The sequence below is a fragment of the Panthera onca genome, unplaced genomic scaffold (assembly GCF_046562875.1).
Source record: "Panthera onca isolate mPanOnc1 unplaced genomic scaffold, mPanOnc1 haplotype 2 h2.h2tg000247l_path, whole genome shotgun sequence".
Classification (NCBI taxonomy): domain Eukaryota; kingdom Metazoa; phylum Chordata; class Mammalia; order Carnivora; family Felidae; genus Panthera; species Panthera onca.
In genome coordinates this window covers 14371-26575 of record NW_027675862.1, presented here as the reverse complement: position 1 = coordinate 26575, position 12205 = coordinate 14371, and the positions used below count along the sequence as shown (strand labels likewise).

The 12205-nt window shown below is 40.8% G+C and overlaps 1 pseudogene; it reads right to left on the bottom strand.

Moving 5' to 3' along the window:
- Positions 1–10998: 10998 nt before the first annotated feature.
- LOC145715249 (18S ribosomal RNA) lies at positions 10999–11961 on the bottom strand (annotated as a pseudogene).
- Between the last annotated feature and the right edge of the window lie 244 nt (positions 11962–12205).

The following is a 12205-nucleotide window of genomic DNA, read 5'->3' as shown; positions in this document are numbered from 1 at the left end:
GATGATTGAGAAATAGTCTAGTTTAAAACTTAGTGACAATTTAAGGGTTTGGATTGATAATCAGTGTCAGTTTGAGATAATTGTTTCCTGTCCGGAAGAAATAAATACTATAGCCGGAATTATGCTGATGGTAAAGGCATAAGAGATTGTAGTTTTTACATAGTGAGGGTACAGGTTGTTTTTGTATAGTTGAGTGTTGGATGTAATGATGGGTAGGAGTAGAATGAATATTGCAGTGAGTATAAAAGAGGTAAATAGGTTTATTACTTTTATTTGGAGTTGCACCAATTTTTTGGCTCCTAAGGCCAATGGATTACTTCTATCCTATAAAAGTTGAAAAAGCCACGCTTTTATACGTGGGGGCATGAATTAGCAGTTCTCGCATACTTTTTCGGTAAATAGGAAGATTTGCACTTCTATTGTTAGATCCACAATCTAATGTTTTTGTTAAACTATATTTACAATAAATAGGACCCAGTACGATTTTGGGGTTGAGGGATAAGAGGAGGAGTGGGAGCAAGTGAAGGGCTATTAGGGCGTTTTCTCGTGTAAATGATGGGTTAATGTTTTTAATATGATGTGGGTACTTACCTCGTTGGGTTGTGATAAGTATATAGAGGGTATATAAGGCTGTGATGATAATATTTGTGCCTATGAGAGTGATAGTTAAGTTAGATCATGAGAAGGAGGCTACTACTACAAATAGTTCCCCAATTAGGTTGATGGTAGGAGGCAGAGCTAGGTTCGCGAGACTGGCTAGTAGTCATCAGGCAGCTATTAGAGGAAGGATGGTTTGTAGGCCTCGTGCTAGGATTATTGTTCGGCTGTGGACTCGTTCGTAGTTTGAGTTTGCAAGGCAAAATAATATTGAGGAAGTTAGTCCGTGGGCGATTATAAGGGCTGTAGCTCCTGTGTAACTTCAGGGTGTTTGGATTAGCACAGCTACAATTACTAGGGCTATGTGGCTTACTGATGAGTATGCGATTAAGGACTTTAGGTCTGTCTGGCGTAGACAGATAGAACTTGTTATAACTATTCCTCATAGGGACAACATTATGAAGGGGTATGCTATTTGGTTTGTTGTGGGGTTAAGTAGAATTGTAATACGCATCATTCCATATCCCCCTAGTTTTAATAGTACGGCAGCAAGTACCATTGAGCCGGCAATGGGGGCTTCAACATGTGCTTTTGGCAGTCACAGGTGGAGTCCGTATAGGGGTATTTTTACTATGAATGCTATTATGCATGCTAGTCAGAGAAGGATATTAGATCAGGTGGCTGAGATCGGTTTGGCTCAGTACTGAATGATTAGGAAATTTAAAGTCCCTGTTGTGTTTTGAATATATAGTAGTGCGACCAGGAGGGGCAGTGAGCCCAGCAGGGTGTAGAATAAAAAATATAGGCCGGCGTTTAGTCGCTCCGTCTGGTTACCCCACCGAGTAATAATGATAAGGGTGGGGATTAGTGTGGCTTCAAATAGAATGTAAAATATAATTAGTTCTGTAGCGGTAAATGTTATGATTAAAAGAAGTTGCAAAACGATAAGTGTTGTGATATATAGTTTTTTTCGGGCCAAGGTCTCTTTTGACAGGTGTGATTGACTAGCCATAAGCATTAGTGGCAGGAGTCATGTTGTTAGTACTAGTAGAGGTGCGGAGAGTGAGTCTGAGAAGAATAGTAATGAGAGGTTTAGGCTGTTATCGCCTAGTTGGTTTAAATAGGAGAGGCTAATAAGGCTGATCAGGAGACTGTAGGTAGTCGAGTTAATTCAGATTATATTGGGCTTTGATAGTCATGTTATTGGTATGAGTATAATAGTGGGGATAATAATTTTTAGCATTGTAGGAGATTTAGGTTTTGTACATAGTCGGTACCATATGTATTTGAGACCATTACTAGTAGGGATAAGCCCAGTGCCGCCTCGCAGGCTGCAAATACTAGCAGGATAATAGGAGTCATGCTAGCTAGTGTAAAATGATTATTTAGAATTGCCATGGTTATCATAACAAATAGGGATAATATTATGCCTTCTAGGCATAGGAGGGAGGATATTAAGTGGGACCGATACATTAATAGTCCCATAAGTGATATGATGAAGGCCAGGAATATATTAACATAGACTATGGACATTTGATAATTATAGGGTGAGCTACAATCTAATGAGTCGAAATCATTTGTTTTAGTTTAAACTAATTATCATATTCAGTTCACTCTAGTCCTTTTTGGGTTCATTCGTAGGCCAGGCTTGCGGCTAATAGAGAGATTAGTAGGAGAGCTATGATAAGTATGGTTGATAGTTTATTTGTTTGTGAGGCTCAAGGAAGGGGAAGTAGTAGTGCAATTTCTAGGTCAAATAGCAAGAATGTAATGGCTACTAAGAAAAATTTCATAGAAAAGGGCAGGCGGGCGGATCCTATGGGGTCAAATCCACATTCGTAGGGACTTGCTTTTTCTGCATAGGTATTTAGTTGGGGTAGTCAGAATGCAATAAATACGAGTAGCATGGATAGAAGTGTATTAGTGAGCAGGGCGAGTATTACGTTTATTATTCCCCTTCGGACTATACCGAAACTGGTTGATTGGAAGTCAACTGTACTTGTTAATACTAAGGGAATAGGATCCTCATCAATAAATAGAAACGTATAGGAACAGTCAAACCACGTCTACGAAGTGCCAATATCAGGCAGCGGCTTCAAATCCAAAGTGGTGGCTCGATGTGAAGTGATATTTTAGTTGGCGCAAGAAGCATACAATTAGGAAAGTAGAGCCGATAATTACGTGTAATCCGTGGAATCCTGTAGCTATGAAGAAGGTGGATCCGTAGACTCCATCTGAGATTGTAAACGGTGTTTCGTAATATTCGGAGGCTTGGAGGAGAGTGAAGTAGACTCCCAGGGAGATTGTAATAAATAGTGCCTGGAGTATGTGTTTTCGACTCCCTTCCATTAAACTATGGTGAGCTCAAGTGATTGACACTCCGGAAGCTAAAAGTACGGAGGTGTTGAGTAGTGGAACTTCTAGGGGGTTTAGGGGAATAATACCTGTTGGTGGCCAGCATCCTCCTAATTCGGGAGTTGGGGCCAGACTCGAGTGATAGAAGGCCCAGAAAAAGCCTGCGAAGAAGAATACTTCCGAGATGATAAAAAGAATTATTCCGTAGCGGAGACCCTTTTGAACGATGGGTGTGGTGACCTTGAAATGTGCTTTCCCGGATAATATCACGTCACCATTGATATATAGTCAGCAGATTGGTGGTTATTCCTAGAGTTAGTAGCAGTGTTGAGTTATAGTGGAATCATATAGCCAGGCCTGAAGTTATCAGTAGGGCCGAAAGGGCTCCCGTAAGTGGCCATGGACTGGGGTTAACTATGTGATATGCGTGGGTTTGATGGGTCATTAAGTGTTGTCATGTAAATACAGGCTTACAAGTAGGGTAAAGACATAAGCTTGGATTAGGGCTACAGCGAATTCAAGGACTGTCAGTAGGATAAGGATAATAAAGGTAATTAGAGCAATAGAGGTACTAATGTTTATTAGGGCCAGAGCAGCTCCTCCGATTAAGTGCATTAATAAGTGGCCCGCAGTAATGTTGGCTGTAAGTCGTACGGCCAGAGCCACGGGTTGGATGAAAAGGCTAATAGTTTCAATAACTACAAGCATGGGGATCAGGGGGATCGGTGTCCCTTGTGGTAGAAAGTGGGCTAGGGATGCTTTAGTTTTGTGGCGAAACCCAGTAATTACGGTGCCGGCTCATAGGGGAATAGCTATTCCTAAGTTTATTGATAATTGGGTAGTTGGGGTAAATGAGTGGGGCAGTAGGCCCAACAGGTTTGTTGATCCAATGAATAGAATGAGAGATATGAGTATTAGAGCCCAAGTTTGCCCTTTGTGGTTGTGAATGGCTAGTATTTGTTTTGATGTTAATTGTACTAATCACTGTTGGAGTGAGATTAGACGATTGTTAATTAGTCGACTGGGCGAGGGGAATAGAATACTGGGGAATATAATAATTAGTATGACAATGGGCAGTCCTATTATTGTTGGGGTAGTGAAAGAGGTGAATAGATTTTCGTTCATTTTTTTTCTCAAGGATTAAGTTGTTTTAGTGCAGCTATAGATTTGGGCTCTGGGCTTGATGGATACAGGTGTTTTGAGATTTTTAGTTGAAATATAATAAATAGTGTTATAATTATTGAAACAATAGTAATAAATCAGGTTGATGTATCTAACTGTGGCATGTCATTAAGGGGAGATTTAAACTCCCAGTTTTTAACTTAAAAGGTTAACGCTAGTTTAGCTTCTTAATGAATTTACAGTACAGACGCGGATCATTTTTCAAAGTACGATAGTGGGACTAATTCAAGGACAATGGGTATAAAACTATGGTTTGAGCCACAGATTTCTGAGCATTGACCATAATATAGTCCAGGTCGTGTGCCCATTAGGGTTGTTTGGTTTAGTCGGCCTGGAATGGCGTCAGTTTTTAGGCCCAGGGATGGGACGGCTCATGAGTGTAATACGTCTTCTGATGAGATTAACATGCGAATGGTCATCTCTATTGGCAGCACTGCTCGGTTATCAACTTCTAATAGTCGTAGTTCTCCGGGTTTTAGCTCTTGAGTGGGGATCATGTAGGAGTCAAAGCTTAGGTCTTCATAGTCAGTGTATTCATAGCTTCAATATCATTGATGTCCTATGGTCTTTACAGTAAGAGAGGGGTCATTAATCTCATCTATTATATAGAGAATTCGCAGGGAGGGCAGGGCAATGAGAATTAAGATAATAGCCGGTAGGATAGTTCAGACGGTTTCTACTTCTTGGGCATCTATTGTGCTTGTGTGCGTGAGTTTGGTTGTCAGTATTAGTGAGATGATATATAGAACTAGGGAGCTGATTAGGAATACAATTATTAGTGTGTGATCATGGAAGTGTAAGAGTTCTTCTATAATGGGAGATGTAGCGTCTTGGAGACCTAGTTGAAAGGGGTATGCCATGGAAGTACATAGGGCTTAAACCTATAATTTAACCTTGACAAAGTTATGTAATTGTTTTACTAATACTTCTTGATTGAGAAAGACATAGTGGTTATGGTATTGGCTTGAAACCAGTCTGAGGGGGTTCGATTCCTTCCTTTCTTATTTTAGCAGCACATAGGTTGGCTCTTCAAATGTGTGATACGGAGGAGGGCATCCATGTAGCCATTCAAGGTTAGTTGTGGTTAGTTCCACTGTAGCCACTTCTCGCTTTGATGCAAAAGCTTCTCACACTATAAAAACTATTAGTATTACTGCTGTTAGTGAAATAAAAGAGCCTATTGATGAGACTGTGTTTCAAGTTGTGTATGCGTCTGGATAGTCAGAATAACGTCGGGGCATTCCGGACAGGCCTAGAAAATGCTGAGGGAAAAACGTTATATTGACGCCTACAAACATAATCGTAAAATGAATTTTTGCCCAAGTGTCATCAAGAGTGTATCCTGAGAATAGGGGGAATCAATGAACGAAACCCCCTATGATAGCAAATACTGCTCCTATTGACAATACGTAGTGGAAGTGGGCTACTACGTAGTATGTGTCGTGAAGGACAATATCTAATGAGGAATTTGCCAGTACAATTCCTGTTAAGCCCCCTACGGTAAATAGGAAAATGAATCCCAGGGCTCATAGCATGGCGGGGGACCATTTGATATTACCCCCATGAAGAGTAGCCAGTCAGCTAAATACTTTTACCCCAGTGGGAATAGCAATAATTATAGTAGCTGATGTAAAGTATGCTCGTGTGTCCACGTCTATCCCTACAGTGAACATGTGATGGGCTCATACAATAAAGCCCAGAAAGCCAATTGATATTATAGCTCAAACCATTCCCATATAGCCAAAAGGTTCCTTTTTACCTGAGTAATAGGTGACAATATGTGAAATTATTCCAAACCCGGGTAAAATTAAAATGTAGACTTCTGGGTGACCGAAAAATCAGAATAGGTGTTGATATAAGATAGGATCCCCTCCTCCGGCGGGGTCAAAAAATGTGGTGTTTAGATTTCGATCTGTCAGTAGTATAGTGATGCCTGCTGCTAAAACTGGCAGTGATAGAAGTAGTAATACAGCAGTGATTAAAACCGATCAGACAAACAGGGGTGTTTGATATTGGGATATAGCAGGGGGTTTTATATTGATAATAGTAGTAATAAAATTAATAGCACCTAAGATTGAGGAGACACCTGCCAGGTGCAGTGAAAAAATAGTTAGATCTACGGATGCTCCTGCATGAGCTAGGTTACCGGCTAGAGGTGGGTATACTGTCCACCCAGTCCCTGCTCCAGCCTCTACCATAGATGATGCGAGCAAAAGTAGGAAAGATGGAGGGAGGAGTCAGAAGCTCATATTATTCATTCGAGGGAATGCTATGTCGGGAGCCCCAATCATTAATGGGACTAATCAGTTTCCGAATCCTCCAATCATGATAGGCATCACTATGAAGAAGATTATTACAAAAGCATGGGCGGTGACGACTACATTATAAATCTGGTCGTCCCCTAATAGTGTGCCAGGTTGACCTAGCTCAGCTCGGATTAAGAGACTGAGAGCAGTCCCCACCATACCAGCCCAGGCGCCAAATAGAAGGTAGAGAGTTCCAATATCTTTGTGATTGGTTGAAAATAGTCAGCGGTTTATGAACATAGGTAAAATGGCTGAGTAAGCATTAGACTGTAAATCTAAAGACAGAGGTTCAGTCCTCTTTTTACCAAGTCCTGCAGTGAGTGTCATATTGAATTGCAAATTCAAAGAAGCAGCTTGAGGCTGCCGGGGCTTCTCCCGCCTTTTTTTTCCAGACGGCGGGAGAAGTAGATTGAAGCCAGTTGATTAGGGTATTTAGCTGTTAACTAAAATTTCGTGGGGTTGGGGCCCACCAATCTAGTAAGGGCTTAGCTTAATTAAAGTGTTTGATTTGCAATCAATTGATGTGAGATAGACTCTTGCAGTCCTTAAGGGTTAGTTGGTATGCAGAAGTTAAGTCTGCTAGGGCTTACTTAGAGCTTTGAAGGCTCTTGGTCTAATTTAACCTAAACTTCTAATCTAGGATGGATAGTATTGGTGCGAGTGGTAGCAGTATGGTAGATATTACAATTAAGGGGGGTAAGAAGATTATTTTTTTTGTGCATTCGAATCGTCATTTTATCTTTATGCAGTTGTTTGAGGGAAATATAGTTAGTGTAGTAGCATATGTTAGTCGTATATAGAAGTACAGGTTAAGTAGGGCGGTTATAGCCAGCAGTGTGGGTATTATAATTATTTCGTTTTTAGTTAGTTCTTGAATGATTATCCATTTTGGGATGAAGCCGGAGAGTGGAGGGAGGCCGCCTAGAGATATTATTAGTACTAGGATAAATGAAGTGATTAGAGGTGCTTTATTTCATGTCTGTGATAGGGATGATGTTGTTGTGGTGGAGTTATATATGAATAGTATGAAGGTGGTTAGTGTTATAATAATGTAGATGGTCAGGTTTAAAATTATTATTGTGGGGCTATATATTATGATGGCTGCTATCCAGCCTATGTGGGCAATTGAGGAGTATGCTATGATTTTTCGTAGCTGGGTTTGGTTAAGTCCTCCTCAGCCTCCGACTATAACTGATATAATGGCTATTGTTAAGAGTAGGTTGGGGTTAATGGTGGGTGAGATTTGGTATAGGATTGATAGTGGGGCGATTTTTTGTCATGTGAGTAGGACTAAGCCTGAGGATATGGAGATTCCCTGTGTGACTTCGGGCACTCAGAAGTGGAATGGGGCTAGTCCTAGTTTTATTGCTAGGGCGGTTGTTATTACAGTAGATGCTATGGGGTTGAGATCTTTTGATACAGTTCATTGTCCTGAGTGCAGTAGGTTGATGATGATTCCTATTATTAGGAGTATTGAAGCGGTTGCTTGTGTTAGGAAGTATTTTGTGGCTGCTTCTGTGGTTCGTGGGTTATATTTTTTTATGAGGATGGGAATGATGGCCAATAGGTTTATTTCGAAGCCGATTCAGACCATAAGTCAATGGGATGCTGTTATTACGATTATAGTTCCTGAGATAACGGTTGATATAATGATAATAAGAATAGGGGGTTTGATTAGTATGGGAAGGGTATAAACCAACATTTTCGGGGTATGGGCCCGATAGCTTATTTAGCTGACCTTACTTTAGAATGTGGTGTAGTACTGGTAGCACGAAGATTTTTGGATTCTTAGGATTAGGTTCGATTCCTATAATTCTAGAAATAAGAGGATTTGGACCTCTATGTTTTACTCTATCAAAGTAACTCTTTTGTCAGACATATTTCTTATGTTTGAGGCGGAATGCTTGCTGTGATGATGGGCAGGGAGACGTGTCATATGCATAAGGCTAGGGTAAGGGGTAGAAAGCTTTTTCATAGGAGGTGTATTAATTGGTCGTATCGGAATCGTGGGTAAGATGCTCGGATTCATAGGAAGGTGGTTGTTAGAATCAGGGTTTTTATAGTGAAGTTGGTGGTATATAGTTCTGGTATATAGGGGCTGTGAAATGCTCCGAAGAATAGGATTGTTGTGAGGATATTTATTATGATGATGTTGGCGTATTCTGCTAGAAAAAACAGGGCAAAGGGACCTGCTGCGTATTCTACGTTAAATCCGGAAACGAGTTCTGATTCCCCCTCTGTGAGGTCAAACGGGGCTCGGTTGGTTTCTGCTAGTGTAGAAATGAATCATATTATGGCCAGGGGTCATGCAGGGATAACAAGTCAGATAAATTCTTGAGTGGTAATTAGTGTGGCTAATGTGAAGGATCCGTTTATTAGTAGTACTGATAAGAGGATGATGGCTAGTGTGACTTCATATGAGATTGTTTGGGCTACAGCTCGTAGGGCTCCAATTAGGGCGTATTTTGAGTTTGAGGCCCATCCGGATCATAGAATGGAGTAGACGGCCAGGCTGGATATGGCTAGTATAAATAGTACTCCTAGGTTTATGTTAATGAGTGGGTATGGTATGGGCAGCGGGATTCATATAGTTAGGGCTAGTGTAAGGGCTAGGATGGGTGCTATAATGAATATGAATGTGGAAGATGTGAGGGGTCGGAGGGGCTCTTTAGTGAAGAGTTTCATGGCGTCTGCAATGGGTTGGAGTAGGCCGTATGGTCCTACGACGTTTGGTCCTTTGCGGAGTTGTATGTAACCCAGTACTTTACGTTCAACTAGGGTTAGGAAGGCTACGGCGAGGAGAATAGGGATAGTTAGTGAGAGGATGTTGACTATGAACATGTTGTTAGGGAGAGGAGTTGAACCTCTGATGATAAAAGCTTAAGTTTTATGCAATTGCCGGGCTCTGCCACCCTAACAAACCCGAGCTCTACGGGTGATATGTTTGGATAAACTGTCTAGATTGAGATTATATCATCTATTTGGTTAAAGGCGCTTTAGCAAAGTGGGCCCTATTTCTCTTGTCCTTTCGTACTGGGAGAAATTATTTAATAGATAGAAACCGACCTGGATTACTCCGGTCTGAACTCAGATCACGTAGGACTTTAATCGTTGAACAAACGAACCTTTGATAGCTGCTGCACCATCGGGATGTCCTGATCCAACATCGAGGTCGTAAACCCTATTGTCGATATGGACTCTAAAATAGGATTGCGCTGTTATCCCTAGGGTAACTTGTTCCGTTGATCAAGTTTTTGGATCAATAAGTGATGTAGTACTTTCGACTAGTTAGTCTAGATTTAAATCACTCGGAGGTTGTTTTATTCTCCGAGGTCACCCCAACCTAAATTGTCGGCCCATGGTAGAGGTATGTTATCCCTGTCGGTTGATTATCAAGATCTCTTTGGGTCGGTTAATTAAAGCTCCATAGGGTCTTCTCGTCTTATTGTCATATTCCCGCCTCTTCACGGGAAGGTCAATTTCACGGATTGGAAGTAAGAGACAGTAAAGCCCTCGTGTGGCCATTCATACAAGTCCCTATTTAAGGAACAAATGATTATGCTACCTTTGCACGGTCAGGATACCGCGGCCGTTTAACTGATGTCACTGGGCAGGCAGTGCCTCTAATACTGGAAATGCTAGAGGTGATGTTTTTGGTAAACAGGCGGGGCTTGTGTTTGCCGAGTTCCTTTTACTTCTTTTAATCTTTCCTTGAGTTGCATGCCTGTGTTGGGTTAACAATTAGCTTGATATGTTTGCTTGTAGTTAGGTTGTATTTATCTTGTTGTTAACTATCAGTGGTTATCCGTTCTGATATAAGCTTATGCACGGGAGAAATATTTCTTGTTACTCATATTAGCATTATTGCTTCTATTATTAAATAGATTAGCCCAGTTTTAAATTAGGAGTTGGTTGCGTTTTTTGACATTGAGATGTTCTGATTGTTGAGCTTGAACGCTTTCTTAATTGGTGGCTGCTTTTAGGCCAACTATGGTTTGTGTTTATGCTTACTCTCTAATTAAGGCTGTATCCTAATTCTAAAAAGCTGTACCTTTTTAGACTATATTTTAAACTTACATTGGAATTTCAGGGTTTTGAGGTAAGTTTAAAGTTGAACTAAGATTCTGTTCTGGGCAACCAGCTATCACCAGGCTCGTTAGGCTTTTCACCTCTACCCACAAATCTTCTCACTATTTTGCGACATAGATGAGTTCATCCTGTAATAGATTGTTCATGGGTAGCTCGTCTGGTTTCGGGGGGCCTAGCTGAAGTTCTCTTTGTTAGGTTATTCTAGCTAATTCATTATGCAAAAGGTACAAGGGGTAATCTTTGCTGTATAGTGCTTTTAGTTTTTTCTTTCATCTTTCCCTTGCGGTACTTTCTCTATAGCGCCAAGTTAAATTTCTATCTCCTATACTTTTATGGGGCAACTAAATGTTTTATTTTACTTTCTGATGTTAATTGCGTTTGTAGATGATTGGGCTAGCTTTGGCTCAAGATGGTCAGTTTAATATGAAATCTTCTGGGTGTAAGCCAGATGCTTTGTTTAAGCTACATCTTGTCATCCAAGCACACTTTCCAGTATGCTTACCTTGTTACGACTTGTCTCCTCTTGTGGATGTAATGGTTTGAATAGGTTTCTTCAGGGTTTGACCACTTGAGGAGGGTGACGGGCGGTGTGTGCGTGCTTCATGGCCCAATTCAATTGAGCTCTCTATTCTCAAATTTACTACTAAATCCTCCTTGAATTCTTAATTTCATAAGGATTTTCGTGGATGTTCTAGTTGTAGAAAATGTAGCCCATTGCTTCCCATCTCATGGGCTACACCTTGACCTAACTTTTTTGTGTCAAGATACTTGTGCTTACTTTTCTTCCTTTTTAGGGTTTGCTGAAGATGGCGGTATATAGGCTGAATTAGCAAGAGATGGTGAGGTTTATCGGGGTTTATCGATTATAGAACAGGCTCCTCTAGAGGGATATAAAGCACCGCCAAGTCCTTTGAGTTTTAAGCTGTTGCTAGTAGTTCTCTGGCGGATAGTTTTGTTTGAGCTAACTATCTAGGTTTAGGGCTAAGCATAGTGGGGTATCTAATCCCAGTTTGGATCTTAGCTATCGTGTGGTCGGAAATATTAAAGTTACTTTCGTGCTGTATTTTTATGTTAACTGCAGCTTTTTACAGCCTAGTTAAGGTTTAACTTTAGTATGCTTCTCTTCTGTAACACGCTTTACGCCGTAGGTCCATTGGTTTGGGTTAATCGTATGACCGCGGTGGCTGGCACGAAATTTACCAACCCTAATTTAATATAACTTAGTCGAACTTTCATTCATAGCTTAATTTTTATCACTGCTGTATCCCGTGGGGGTGTGGCTGAGCAAGGTGTTATGAGCTACAATGGTTGTGTGCTTGATACCAGCTCCTTTGAATCACTGGGTGACTTAGAGGGCATTTTCACCGGGATGCGGAGGCTTGCATGTGTAATTTTATTAATAACTAATGGAAAGGCTAGGACCAAACCTCTATGTTTATGGAGTCTGGCGACTCATCCAGGCATTTTCAGTGCCTTGCTTTGTGTTTTTAAGCTACATGAACCAAGATATAGGATTGTTGGGTGTGTAAATATTGTTCAATAGGGACGAGTTAGAGATCGGGTTGGCGTATCTATAGATACTGCGAACAAAGTTATGATTTAGTATTAATAATTGGTAATAATGGGGTTGGTAAAGTTTGTAAACGTTAACTCTTAAGCTCTATGCTTAGATACGG